Below are 13,452 nucleotides of genomic sequence, written 5' to 3'. Positions count from 1 at the left end.
TTACTTTAGCTTTGGCTATTTTTGGGACTCTCGACTTTAAATTATTTAAAGTTCAAGGTGTCAAAAGTTTGCATATGTATACGACTTTGAATTAAATGCAGGAGCTTTCCCTGCTAGAGTAAATAAGGCGACCAAGACTTTTGTGCAGAAGAGGTCTACTCGACCATTAAATATAGATTGGGCAAAGGTACTGTTTTTGAGGACATTTTTCATTTATGTGCAGTCGATGTGTTCTTATTTTAAATGTGAACGCTTCGTTAGCAAGAAAAAAATTTCATAGACTTTCGCTCATAATTACGTTATTCCTTTTTTAGAATTTTGTATGCCTTTTTTTGGATCACTGGGAATTTAGTTAAGTGAAATGTAAAAATCATTAGTAAAACTTGAAATCGTCAAAATGCAGCAAATCTGCAAAGTGATCGCTAAAAGATGAAAAAAATTGATATTGAAAAAGCCCAATGCTGACGCATGCTATTTTTCTTTCAAACAAAGGTTTCTTGTAGTTAAGAAAGAAACAAAGGAGTGAAAGATCCGAAATAGGAATGCAAGCTATGAAGCAGCTATGCCAAGGTTAAGAGCTCCAAGGAATGCATCCTAAATAAAGGCAAAGGTTTTTCTTAATAGTTGACTTTATTTTTTTACTTTTCAATATTCAAAAATTGAAAATTTTAAATACCATCGAAATTGAGCATTGCATTTCGCATACAATTGGCGAGAAACTAGTTCTTCTTCAATATCTTTTTGCTCTTCACGGTTTTCTTAGTTTGTTTTACTCATGGGATGGGCTTTTGTTTGGTCAATATACTGAATACTGACTATCTGATGGCCCAATATTTTTTAGACTATCGATTGCGCATAAGTGCACAAGTGTGCATGCAATATATCCACCGGTGTCAAAACAAATGTTAAAAAACGCTTTTTGTTAAAGAAAACGGCATCTAAAAATAGAAAACCAGTTTTTTGTCTTTTTTTTTCCTCTTTTTTTGAACACAAATATCATACGCATACACAGGCACATATGTTCATAGATATTAGAATTACTTGTATTTGTAAAGTGTGTAAATGCATGTGAAACGCACGCATTGGAGTAAGTAAACATACAGTTATGTTGTTTGTTTTCATTATTAACCGGTATTCATTTCAGTTAATAAAATGAACATTACCTGTACCCGTGCATTGTTCTTAGAGATTACTATTTGATCGTCCAGATGTTATGCAGTTGCTTTTAATCAAAATTTTTGTTTTTACATACGATGTTATTATCGCAATTTCGCTAAGTCGATTTAATCTCATGCCATCTGGACATCTGTTTAATATAGGAAAGTTCCCTCTCAGTTTGATATAGAAAAGTGATACTTGACCCCGAAGCGATAGAATTCCGCATAACTCATTTAGGAAATCTAGCCACGCTTGTTAAGGCCTATGCAGTGCTTTGAGAGCAGAGGAAGCTTCCGAGATCCCAGAAAGCATATATGTTGATGTGTATGATGAGCATCAATTTTAAATCGATTTAAGCACGTCCGCCCATCTGCTTCCCTGTGTAAAGTGGATGGTAAACATGCTTGCGTTCGCAAAAACTAAGATATCGCCTACAAAGTGGTCAAACAACTCTAGACCGGCCTAGACCGCTCACAGGCTAATGCTACTTTCCAGTTCTTTTCCCTTAATTTAACCTCACTCAAGATAATAATGGTAGGTATAAAAGTTTCGATCTCGACGTAGATCATATTCCCCCTTGTTCAGAATTCGCCTGAACAGCTTACTGGGTAAGAATTAAGAGTGTCAAATTAGTGTACGCGGGTTCGATTCTCAGATTCGGTAGAGTTTATGTTGGTCGTAGCTAGTAACCTCGTAAGGTCGTAGGGGATGTTCAGTCGGTAAAGGCATAACACTTACCGATTGGGCAAACATCCACTAGACTGCGGCTACCGCCTCCTTATTTCCTTCTCTTTCCTCTCTTCATTCCGACCATCTCTGCGCTAAAGGTGCTGAGTTGTTGCGTTATATTAGGAAAGAAAACACAAAAAAAAAAGACAGTCTCCGTTAGTTTTTGCACTAAGTTTCACATCACTGGCTGATATTACTCTTAAATTGTAGCTGTGTATTTTTCAATTCAAATATTCGCCAAATTTTAGTTTCCGAACTTAATTGCTGCGATCGTTATTTTGTCGTTTATTTAATTTTTTCTTTATTTTAAATTTGAATTAAATTCTTTTTTTATTTAATTATTTATAATTAATTATATTGCGTGTGTTACAGAATTGTTTACTCACTTTTCACTTTCAAGTCTCGCGTAAGCCAATACTATCTCTTTCTTCCTTTCCCCTGAACTTATAAACCTTCCCGACCACCATCGTGACCGCATATGTGGCCGTCGTCTCCTGAGCGGATAAGGGGGCAATTAATGCCGATTTACTCAATTTCTTGTAATAATTTTTGAAAGAGATTCTACGAATTTTTGTATTCTATCGTTGAAACGTGTGCAATTTCGCTCCGCAACTCAGTCTTTTTCTCGAGTTGTCTTTCTTGCACAAGAATAGTCTTCACTCCCTTAACCTTAAGTTGACTATGTCGAGTCCTTTAGCGACGTACTTGTTTACTTGTCAAGGCCAATGTATGAATAATATAAGATTAGTTTATAGTGAATTGATTTGACAAAACGGGAAAAATATTTTCGAAAATGCATACTCATAACGATAACAGTTTATGAAGAAGGTCGACAAGGGCGGATGTTCGGATCATCGCGTATACATTTGCCATACACAAAAGAATTATTTTAATAGTTTAAAGTCAATCTTTCACTTTGTGGTCCTTACTCCCCTTACGTTGTCTTACTCCCCATATTATGCGCAATAAGTAAACTTTTTCGACATTTTTCAATCAATCTCTGTCTTTCAGTTCAACCATGAAATGCTTATATGATAAATTTAATTTTCAAAGTGACCATTTCGATAAAGTTGGATGAGTCCGATGTCCAGTATGTATTAAAATATTGATAAAATGAAGGTATGTTCACCTCGCTGCTTGCTTCGTACACCAAGAGTTGAAACCAATATTAAAACACATGCCCAGCATATTATTTATTTTTTTATATTCCAGTCCGTTTATCGATCTAATGGAAATTTATAAATTCCTATAAAGTCTTATCAGTCGAAGAAAAATATTCGCAAACATAATCTAAATGCATAAACGTTGCATATTTGTATAGGTATATATGTACATACATGTGTATATTTATGTGTGCAAGACTATACATAAAAATGTACAAATGTTTTTGACTTATATTTTCTTCTATTATAATAAATTATTCATTTATTTGTGCGTCAGAGAGATTTGCTTAACTGTTTCCATATGCTAATAAAAACCAATGATAAGAACGCATGAACATCGTTCGTAAACAGAGTAAATAAAAACAGCAGCAACAAAAAATCAAGTGCTCAGAAATATTTGACTTAAATCGAATTTGTAGATAAGCATAAGTATTTAAATTAAAAAAAAAATTTAGAGTAGTATTTGCATTAAGAGATCATTCAAAAACTTTGTAACCTAGAAACAAGTAAGACCGAAGATACTCGATTGTAACCGAATTTTTTATATTCATTATCGTAATGCTAGAAAGAAGGGAAACGAACCAAATTTCCATACTCCATGGCATTGGATGGCCGTGAGTGAACTTTTTCATTTTCAGGATGCAAAAAACGTCGAGGCGTGTGACCGTTGTAGGCGTGTCCTTTGACCGGCTTGTGTTATTTTCGAATTCTGTTATAAATTTGTAAACTTCACTTTTGTGAACAGGCGAATGTTTGCCACACATACACCCTGTACAGGGTTGCGCAGACGGACGGACGGATACGTGAAAGGACGGACATGCTTAGATGAATTCCGCATTTGAAACTGGCCATGAATTTATATACCTTACAGGGTTTCTGACGCTGGCTTCTCTGCAATTGAGTAGGCGCGGCCGATTTGTTCCATATCCTTAGATATACTTCAGCATCGCCGATAGAGTGTACGTTCACAGTTTGGTAAACTTATCCTCTGTAGTTTATGAGTAATGAGTAAAAAAACCAATTATTTTATTCCTGTCAGTTTTCGTAGCGTTTCGTGAACGTGCCCTTTCACCGATTGGGTCATTTGCAATGCCGCGCTTTATTTTTTCGGTCACAGACGGACATGCTTAAGTCAATTCAGAATTTACAGCTGACCGCGGATAAATATACTTAGTAGCGTCTCTGAAGCCTCCTTCTGGACGTCGCAAACTTTGTGACAAAATGAATATACCCGCCATCTTTCAACACAAAATGGTTTAATAACTTTTAAATGCATTTAATCCTTTTAATAGCACATATTCCTTCAGTATTAATTTTCTCCAACGTGTGCTCAATTCACTCACTTCAGTTGATATCCGAAGTCAATTTAACTAACATTTCTAGTGGTAAAAAAAAAAAAATGCTCGTGAAAAGTAAAATTTTTTTTTTCAAAAACGAATTGTTGAGCGGAACCACGTTAGGTTTGGCTGTTTCCTAGTTTCTAAAGGGCGTACAATACCCGCCAATAGCTTCTCCTCTCATACTCCAAAGTTACAATTTTAATAAAAATTTGAAATCTCAAATCCGTTTTCAATATATTTATTTTAAGTGAAGATTGATTAACGAACCAATTTTTCAACCAACACTTTTAACGAAAAGTTACGTTGTTTGCTTTTCGGCTGCATCTAAGTGTTGTTCCTGAATACTAAGTACAGAGTTCAATTGCTTGACTTACGAAAGCAGAGGTGTTTTCATAGTTAGCGTATGCCAGTCCTTTGAGGAATATTCCTGATTTTCAATATCGATTTGCTTGCAAACGCTTTCAATGTTTTTATCAAATTTGAGGCCAGTAGCGTAATTTTTTTGGACCGATAGACACATGCAAGTCGATTGCAAATTTGATTTGATTGATCAAGTATACACACCGACACTCACACAGACGAAGGGGTAGGCATAAGTAAGTTGATTCAAAATTTGATATTGATCAAATATATACGCAGTTTATAGTATCTTTGAAGCTTCTTTCATTTCACCGAAATGCATATTTATTTATATATTTATTTATTTTAAAGAGAATTCAACGACCGACTAATAGTCATCGAGCTGAATCTAAAATTGATATCTCCTTCAATTGATAACGTAAACTTAGAATAACAATTAACAAATGAATTGACAGCTACATAAATAAACTTTGTAGCTTTGCAACCCATATAGGGGGGGACTACATAATCCACAGTTAAAGCACTAGGATATTAAATACATGATCAAGTAAATCAATTAATTGATAAGTATGGTGACTTATTAGTTAAGTCTAACGCCACAGTCAATGGGCTTGAAGGTCAAGAGGTATATCCAACACTTTTTTTACACGACATATGGCAACTTTAGTAACATATTCCATTACGTTAAGACATTGTCTAAGATGGGAAAACATTTTATTTTTTTTTCAGAAAATCGCAAAAAAAGTAATAAAATCCATTTTATAATTTGCACAGATTAACAACATATTAATATTAGTGTACAGTAGAAATTCAGTCCATATATTACGTATATTAAAATTGAAATTACAAATGAAAATCAATTACGTAACTATTTATCGCTACCGGCGCGAAAAATGCTATCATCAGCAGATATGTCGGGTATGTCTACTACTGTCGTCGTTCAAATGAAGAATTTTGTTCGTTGTTAACGGCCAAGTAGCAGTAGAGTAATTCACTAACATATGTGTGGGCATAAACTGACTGACTTCTGATCGCAGCATTCCCTCAATTGTATCCTCCCTGTTGATGGATCCATAAGTTCCTATGAGACATTGTCAAGATTAGAATTGAAATAAATTTTTTTATTTTTTTGAATTCGTGCTGGAACAAGAATGTGATAAAAAAAAAGTGTACTTGCTCTTATTGGTGAACCGTGTTATTTCAAAATCTTGCAAAAAGAGTTGAAGCTATTAATTCTAATGTAATATGTTGACTACAGAGGATCGATCCAAATGTGAGCATTCTGAAGAATAGCTCCCTTGATATATGTAATGTATAAATCCCTCTCCCCTCCACTCGTGTGCTACGAAGATAACGGATATAAATCTAAAGAGAATTATTCCTAATAAAGAACTCTTCCAAATTTCGTATAGCCATCTATAGCCAAACCCAATTTCCAGCTTATTGACGAGTCTTTGGAGATAAATTGGGCATCCCTGGCGTAGTTAATTAATTTGCATAATTTTTATTCATTCATTATCTAACAGATTAGATTTGCTATCATACGTAATAATTGTTGAAAATTGTTGAAATATTTCCAACAATTAAAACCTGCGCTGTTATTGTTTTTTATTTTATGTATTTTTTTTTTTTTTATTCATTTGCATATCTATATATATACATATATATATAAATTTTTTTTTTGTGTTTGTTGCACAATGCCTTAGTGACTGAAAGAAAATTTTCTTATGAACGTCGCGTTATTATTGTAAGAAATTTTAAAGCTTACTGCTAACACTTAAGAGAACTGGCGCCATAGATTACAAAATAGTTTATAAGCATTTAAATCACCTGCCACTGTATACGCTGCGCTCACTTGGCACTATTCTAACGCGAAATTTGAGTACATTTGTTTCCCCGGAAACTTATAACTCTAATTAACGGTAGCACACATACATTGTACATTGAACTTTATATACCAACACTCTCTGGGGGTAAGTTACGTTTCGTTACCAGAAAGCGATTTCGTATTTCGGCTATTTACACATTTTTGGCCTAATGTTATTGTGCCTGTAAGACGACCCATAAAATCGTAGCTAGATAGCACTTGAATGTTGTGCAATAAACTCATAAAATTGTGCAAAAAGAGAAAAAACACAAAAAACAACAATTAAGGAAAATTATATTTGGCCGCGACCGAATCTTTTATACCCATCATCGTTAACCGCCGCATACCGTTCGTCGCGTCGCGACCGCAATATTTAATTTAGAATTAACACACTTGTGCTTGTCGCCTTCTTCTTCTTCTACTCTCCACGTCCTTTCAATTTGATGCTCAGTTGGCTATACCGTTAAGAAGAAATGAGTCTTCTTGGTTTTGGTGGGTCCACGATATTTATTCTAGAATTAACACGTTTTAGACACAGAAAATATCTTCATGTGAGAAGTGCACAGAACAATTTTCAATATTATCTGTTGTTTACGTTATGAGTAATAAGCAGAAACCATCAAGAAAGTAAAAAAGCGATCACTTTGCGTAGGCGTGACCGATTTTTGCTATTTTTTACGTACAGCCGCTACAGGGTCAACCACAGCATACAATTGCCAGCCAGGGATGGACTCATGTCATATTGTACTGTGCCCGTGCCCGTGACCGTGCCCGTGCCCGTGCCCTTTGACAAATTTGACACCCATTTTCAATAAAATTTCTAATATTTCTGGCGACTTTGAAGTCAATCAGCTTCATTTCATTTCACATTTTCAGAGACACTATACAGACAAACAGACAGACAGACGGATAGGCTTAGATAATCTCTGCAGTTTCATTCTGGGTGTGTCGCAAATGTCTTGACAAGATGAATATATGCCTCATACTTGGGCGATGGGAAATAAAAAAATGCTAATGAAAACACTTGAGATATATGACTATGTACGTGTGTAATGTTGAAAATGACAAATAATCCATTTAAAATATTACATACACCTGAATACTCTTGTACAGCGGCATGTTACCCTCCTCGGTGGTTATTCATGTGTGCATGCACGCTTACGCCGGACTGTCTCTTTGTATGCATAGATACGTCTGTACGCTTTCGATCTTTGTAGAATTTTAAATTAATACAAAGGTAACATAAATTTGATGAAATATAAAAAATAAATTATAATGAAAGAAGAAAAACAAAAAAAAACAATAAGTAGATTCGTTGAGAGAAGCATTGCAATAAACAGAAACAATAATTATCTACCTTTACGCATAAAGAGGCAAACAATGGCGCGTACAACGCAACGTAAGTTTATTGAACTTCGATAAAACTCTTAAGAAACAAACAAAAAGAAAAAGCCAGGTTCACCTTGAGGAATTATTGCATGAAATCGTCCTCTTCATCCCGCTAACAATGTTTCATTCCCTTTAAAACTTTTCGTACTACAATAAACAAAAGTTTTGTTGAAAATTTCAACAAGATTCACACACAGAGCATACAAGTAAAGGGTGTCTCAAAACGAAATAACATTTAAATCTCTTTCTTCTATGATACACAAAAGGACTGCAAAAAGAATTTTTATTAGCAGAACCCTTCCTCACGTACAGTTGTCAATAATTCACTAAATGTGCAATGGCAGCTGCCTGAATAGGATCTGTTTGTCTCTTTACAACCATTTCTTCACTAGAGAAACTTAAGTCCTTTACAGATGCTACCTTGAATGCTTTGAAACTTTCTTTTAGGATCTTTATTATAAGAAAACGCAACCAATGTAAATACCATTATAAGCTACTCAATCCATTTAGCAGATCCTTTGCAAAAAATTTAAAGTTAATTTCAACACCGTGCTCGGTAAACGCTATTAAATCATTTCTCTTCAACATGAGGCTCCTGCCGATGTCGCGTATTTAAGTTAACTTTTCCTCTTCTATGCTTTGTATGATTCACTAAAAAACTCCTACTCATACTTGCCAAGGTTTTGTATGCTTACGTCGGCTTAGTGGAACACTCCTTATTTGGACAACGTACGATGTGTGTGCTTCTGCGCTATATATATCGTATATAATTTTTTCTTTGTATTCTCTCTTATTGGTTTATTTGTATATGAATTCTTTATAAACTTTATAAAAATTAAGTCAACATTTTTTAAAACTAAGTTTAACTTAAGATATTGTTGTCTATTACTCATTTGCGGCGGTCTTTCTTTCATCGCAACTCGATTTCATATGTAAATAAATAACTGAATGAATGAAACCAAATGTAGATGATATGCAAATCGTTTGATTTGTCACAAAAATAAGCGATCCCAACTATAACAGTAACAACGACCATTGAAGATAACGTCTTAAGTTTGAAGTTGACGTCACAAATGTGAACGTTGCGGTAAACTATTAGCCTTAACCTCATTTAGCTTTGTTAAGATGAAAAATTTATTTCATTAAAGAAACTATTGACTCAGCCCTGGATCACAGCTTTTGGTTTCATTTTATTCCTTTTTACAGCTTAAGCGCTATAATTATTGTAAGTGCTGCTTCTTCGGCTTCTGGTAACGACGACGACGACGAGGCCGCCTTTTACAAATTGAACTTTGAATGCGATATGACTCATAGTAAGTGCAAGCCTCGTCGATAGTGAGCAAGTTGTTCAATAAATCATCCATCGAACTCGTCCAAAATTCTCTTGAAAGAGATTAGGGCAGGAATGAATCGCGACCCCCCGTTTTATACGGGCCTTTATTGCACGAAACCAGAACTGCTAGCGAAAACCTCTCTTTAGTTTAACTTTTCTTCGCTGGTAATGCTGCACACGTACTCTTCACGTAACCTACATTTGCGAGAGCTGACCTCGCCAGTTTTTTACAACATTTTTCAAAAAGTTCTTAACAGATTGTAATGTGCGTTAATAGAACGTTATGGTCGAGTGTCATATTTCTTTGTAACAATGGCAGACAAGTGAACCAGAACCGTTTCATATTTAAGGAGCGGAAACAAATAAGAAAAAGTCCGTCCCTCCTCGCCCTTTGCACAATCTTTCTATTTTGTCTTCCTTTAGAGACAAAAAGACAAATATTGAATTGCAAATACTTTCGGGAACCGCATCCGAATCGAAGAGGAGCTACATTTGCCAATGCGTGCTATATACTTTTTGGATTTGCTTTAGCTTTTCGTCGTTTTCCTAATCCCCAGTAGAATTGAACTTAATTAAAGCTTAGATGACAACAACCAATGCATAAAAGCACTTTAGTGGGGCCTGAGCTCACCATTAAATACCCTACATCGCTATACGGTAACGAGAAAGTCATATGGAAAGTCTTTGAAAAAGTGGCCCGATCCAAACTTGCGTTCGTCCTTGCGCCAACACGCGTCTGCATACCAAATTTCATCAAAATATCTCAAAAATTGCCACAGATAGATTGGACAGAAGGACAGACAAACTTCAAGAATCACTTTCTGAGCCGATTAGTATGATCTGCCTCGAGCCCTTCTGGGCTTTGCGTGCATCCGCACAAACTCAATATACTCTTGCGCCACAAGTTTCCTGAAAGGTATAAAAATTTAAAAAAAATAACAAATGCTTCAAAGCCGTGAAGGTCTTCACTAAATCACAGTTTGAGAGATATAAGAAAGAAATTCATTTTGAGTTTAATCTGATCAGAACGGAAAGTAAAAGCACATCATCAAGTTTCTCTTTCTAGGCAAAGTTTGGATATTGACACTGCAACTTTAAGGCCTTAATTAAATTCCATGCGCACTTCAATAGAGACTATATCGCGATTGCTAAAGTCTACCACTATAGGCCAGAAATGGTTAGTAAATTTTGTAAAGTTTAGTAAATTTAACGTAACCGACGTAACAAATAAGAAACTTACAAATATACGCACATTGATGACAAAAGTTTGTGCCGCAGCTAAAGTTTTCTATTAGTCAGCCAGAGCTATTATCTGAGCAGATATTTGCAGCAGAGACAACTAAATAGAGAGCCACGCCGCCTTTTTTAAGGAATTGCGGCCTACTGCTATAGGAGACGCCAAGATATATAAATTGAAATTCCGGTTGGTGGTGGAGGTATTTACTCAGATCTAGGAAATGCATAGAAGCTGCACACCATTCCTGATATACACATATTTTTTTGTGATATACTAAACACATACCAACCGTCTACAGAAAGAATTTTTGCTAGCAGAACTCTTCGATTGTTGTCACTAATTCAGTACTTAGACCGAATGGTATGTGCCAAGGTAGAAGCCGTTTGGCTCTTTGCAGCCATTTCGTAGTTTAGCAAAAGTGAAAGAAAACATTAACATTACGTCTATATGGAGTCACTGGGTCATACAATTGAGCAAGCATTCACCATGAGGAACTTGTGTACAAAAAAAGAAATGCAACATCTTTAGACAGAATTTGCTTGAAAGTAACCCATAAGTAAATAATTGAAATGAAATCTGAAGGCCATAATAAGAGAAAGTCAAAAATGCCTCTAAGATAATAGGAACTTCTTATCGAAAGAGATTTATTTATAAAATTTTTAGTAATTTTTATTGTAACGAGGATTGAAGCCCTCATAGACTTGGCTCAAGGCAGACATGAGGCTATTTTCAATATATCCTTTCTTTTGCCATAAACTTGGCATTGTATGCTTATAAGTTAAACATTCCTTATCATCCTTACGATTACATAAACTATCATTATCATTTATATATATATATATATATATATATAAGAGTGTAAGAGTGGAGTGGAGATATATGTAAGAAATACATCTCGCAGCATTATAATAAAGCAGTATAGCATGCACCATGCTCTCTGTCCCATTCATACACTCAATCCTTCTAAGCGTTATAAAAAAAAATTGTATTTCACTCAACCTATTGTACAAAATGAACATAGCGCTTCTCAAACACATGGTGTAACACCTGTTTACCTATGGTAAAGTGTTATAAACAATAAAATTGATTGTCGAACATTAGGCGCGCGGCCAAGAGGCTTAATGTGGATAACAAGCGGTACAACTGCTTTGCTTATAATTTTTCTCATAGATAATGTGTTCGCATATGAGTGTTCCATATGGCCTTCGAGCGCCACGATTTTGAAAGAACTTGTTTTTTACTTTGTAACGAATTTTGTTTCCTAATAAATAATAAATGCAGACAGAGCGGGCGGGCGCCGGCTAAGTTAGATAGGCTGTATTGCGTTCTGTATTGCGGCTGTATTTTAAGTTCTGAGGTTTACGGAAGATGGCAGACAATTTCGAAGATTAAAGTATTAAAGCGCTAGAGCATCTAAGGCTAACGGCTTGAAATTATTTAAGGCCTCGTAAATTAATTTTGCAGAAAATTTTACAAAATGTGCCCACAATAGTTGAGAAGCTAAGGTAGGATTTCAAAGAAAAGGAAAATTTTCTGATATTTTTATATTTGACTACAATACGAGTCATGGAGCGAAAGTGGAGCAAATGTATTTTTTGCTGTAGCGAGATATTCAAATGCCTGCATTTAAAACAAGTAGAAGCGTTATAAAAGGTCAGAGTCCATCGTTAAATACCCCGCATCACTGTAGGGTTATTCATATAAAGACTCTTCAAGTGGAGTTGTATGGGAAGTGGTAGGAAAAGAGTCCGAACCGAACCACTTTCTATCGTCGTCCTTGGGCTAAAATACCTTAGTGTACCAAAATATCCCGAAAATTGCGATCTGCACGTTGAACATTAGAAAGCCAGACAGACCGACGAACGGAATTTAATCACCCGCTGAATCGATTTGATGTAATATGGAGGATTGACCTACCTCAAGTCCTTCTATGCATACATCTGCATAAGCTTAATATACTCTTGTACCGCAAGACGTGTAGTGTACAAAAATGCCAGTTTTTTCTTAATCTCATATAAAGGCAGGTATAAGGTCTTAAACTAAGAATAGGTGATTCCGGGAACGAAGACTTTACGTCTCTATCGTCTTAGGGATGGGTACAAGCAAGGTACGTGAACAGAAGATTCATTCCGTGGGAACCACGATGGGCAAAAGAGGAGATGCATCGACTTTTTATATTTCTTGTGAAAGCCGCAAGCCGAAATTTTCTTCTCTTCGGACAGACAATTATTAATTTGCAAATGTTTTCAGGGATCACTTTTTTACTTGCAAAGATCTGTTTGTGGTTTCTTGTCGTCCGATTTATTCATCTTTGCTCTTCAGCCCAAACCCAAGTGTGCCATTTGCAAAAGGCACGTGTCGTGAAATCTACAAAATTCAAAAAAAAAAAAAAAAAACGGGCTTTGCATAGTTAATAAAATAAACAAAATCGATTGTGCATAAAAAAGGAATTTTATTTGAAAATGTTGTGTGTCCGTATGTTTTGAGTGCATACGTGGTGTCTGTCCCAAGTGAATTTCAGCCATGCTGTTCAAGTCTCTATGAAGTCTGTAATTACAGTTAGTCGAAACAATAATTTAGTCGCGACATCAAGAAGACTGTTTTCTTTATTTTAATTATTCAAAAAGTTAATGCAAACAAAAGTAAATTTATTCAATGACAAAAGCACTTGAGTTAAATAAGTTTCAAAATTACTTATAATTTGTTAACAAAAAAAAAAAAAAAACATATTTTAAAAAACTACTTTGGTTATAACAACTTGTTGTTAATTACTTCGATGCATTTATATACGAAAAACTTGTCCAAAACGTGAAATAAAAACACGGTTTTTTTGTAAGGAAGAGAAAGAGAGAGAAAGATTTTATTTATATTAATTA

This window comes from Glossina fuscipes, unplaced genomic scaffold, assembly GCF_014805625.2.
Source record: "Glossina fuscipes isolate IAEA_lab_2018 unplaced genomic scaffold, Yale_Gfus_2 109, whole genome shotgun sequence".
Taxonomy (NCBI): domain Eukaryota; kingdom Metazoa; phylum Arthropoda; class Insecta; order Diptera; family Glossinidae; genus Glossina; species Glossina fuscipes.
Note: the sequence above shows the minus strand (reverse complement) of the source record.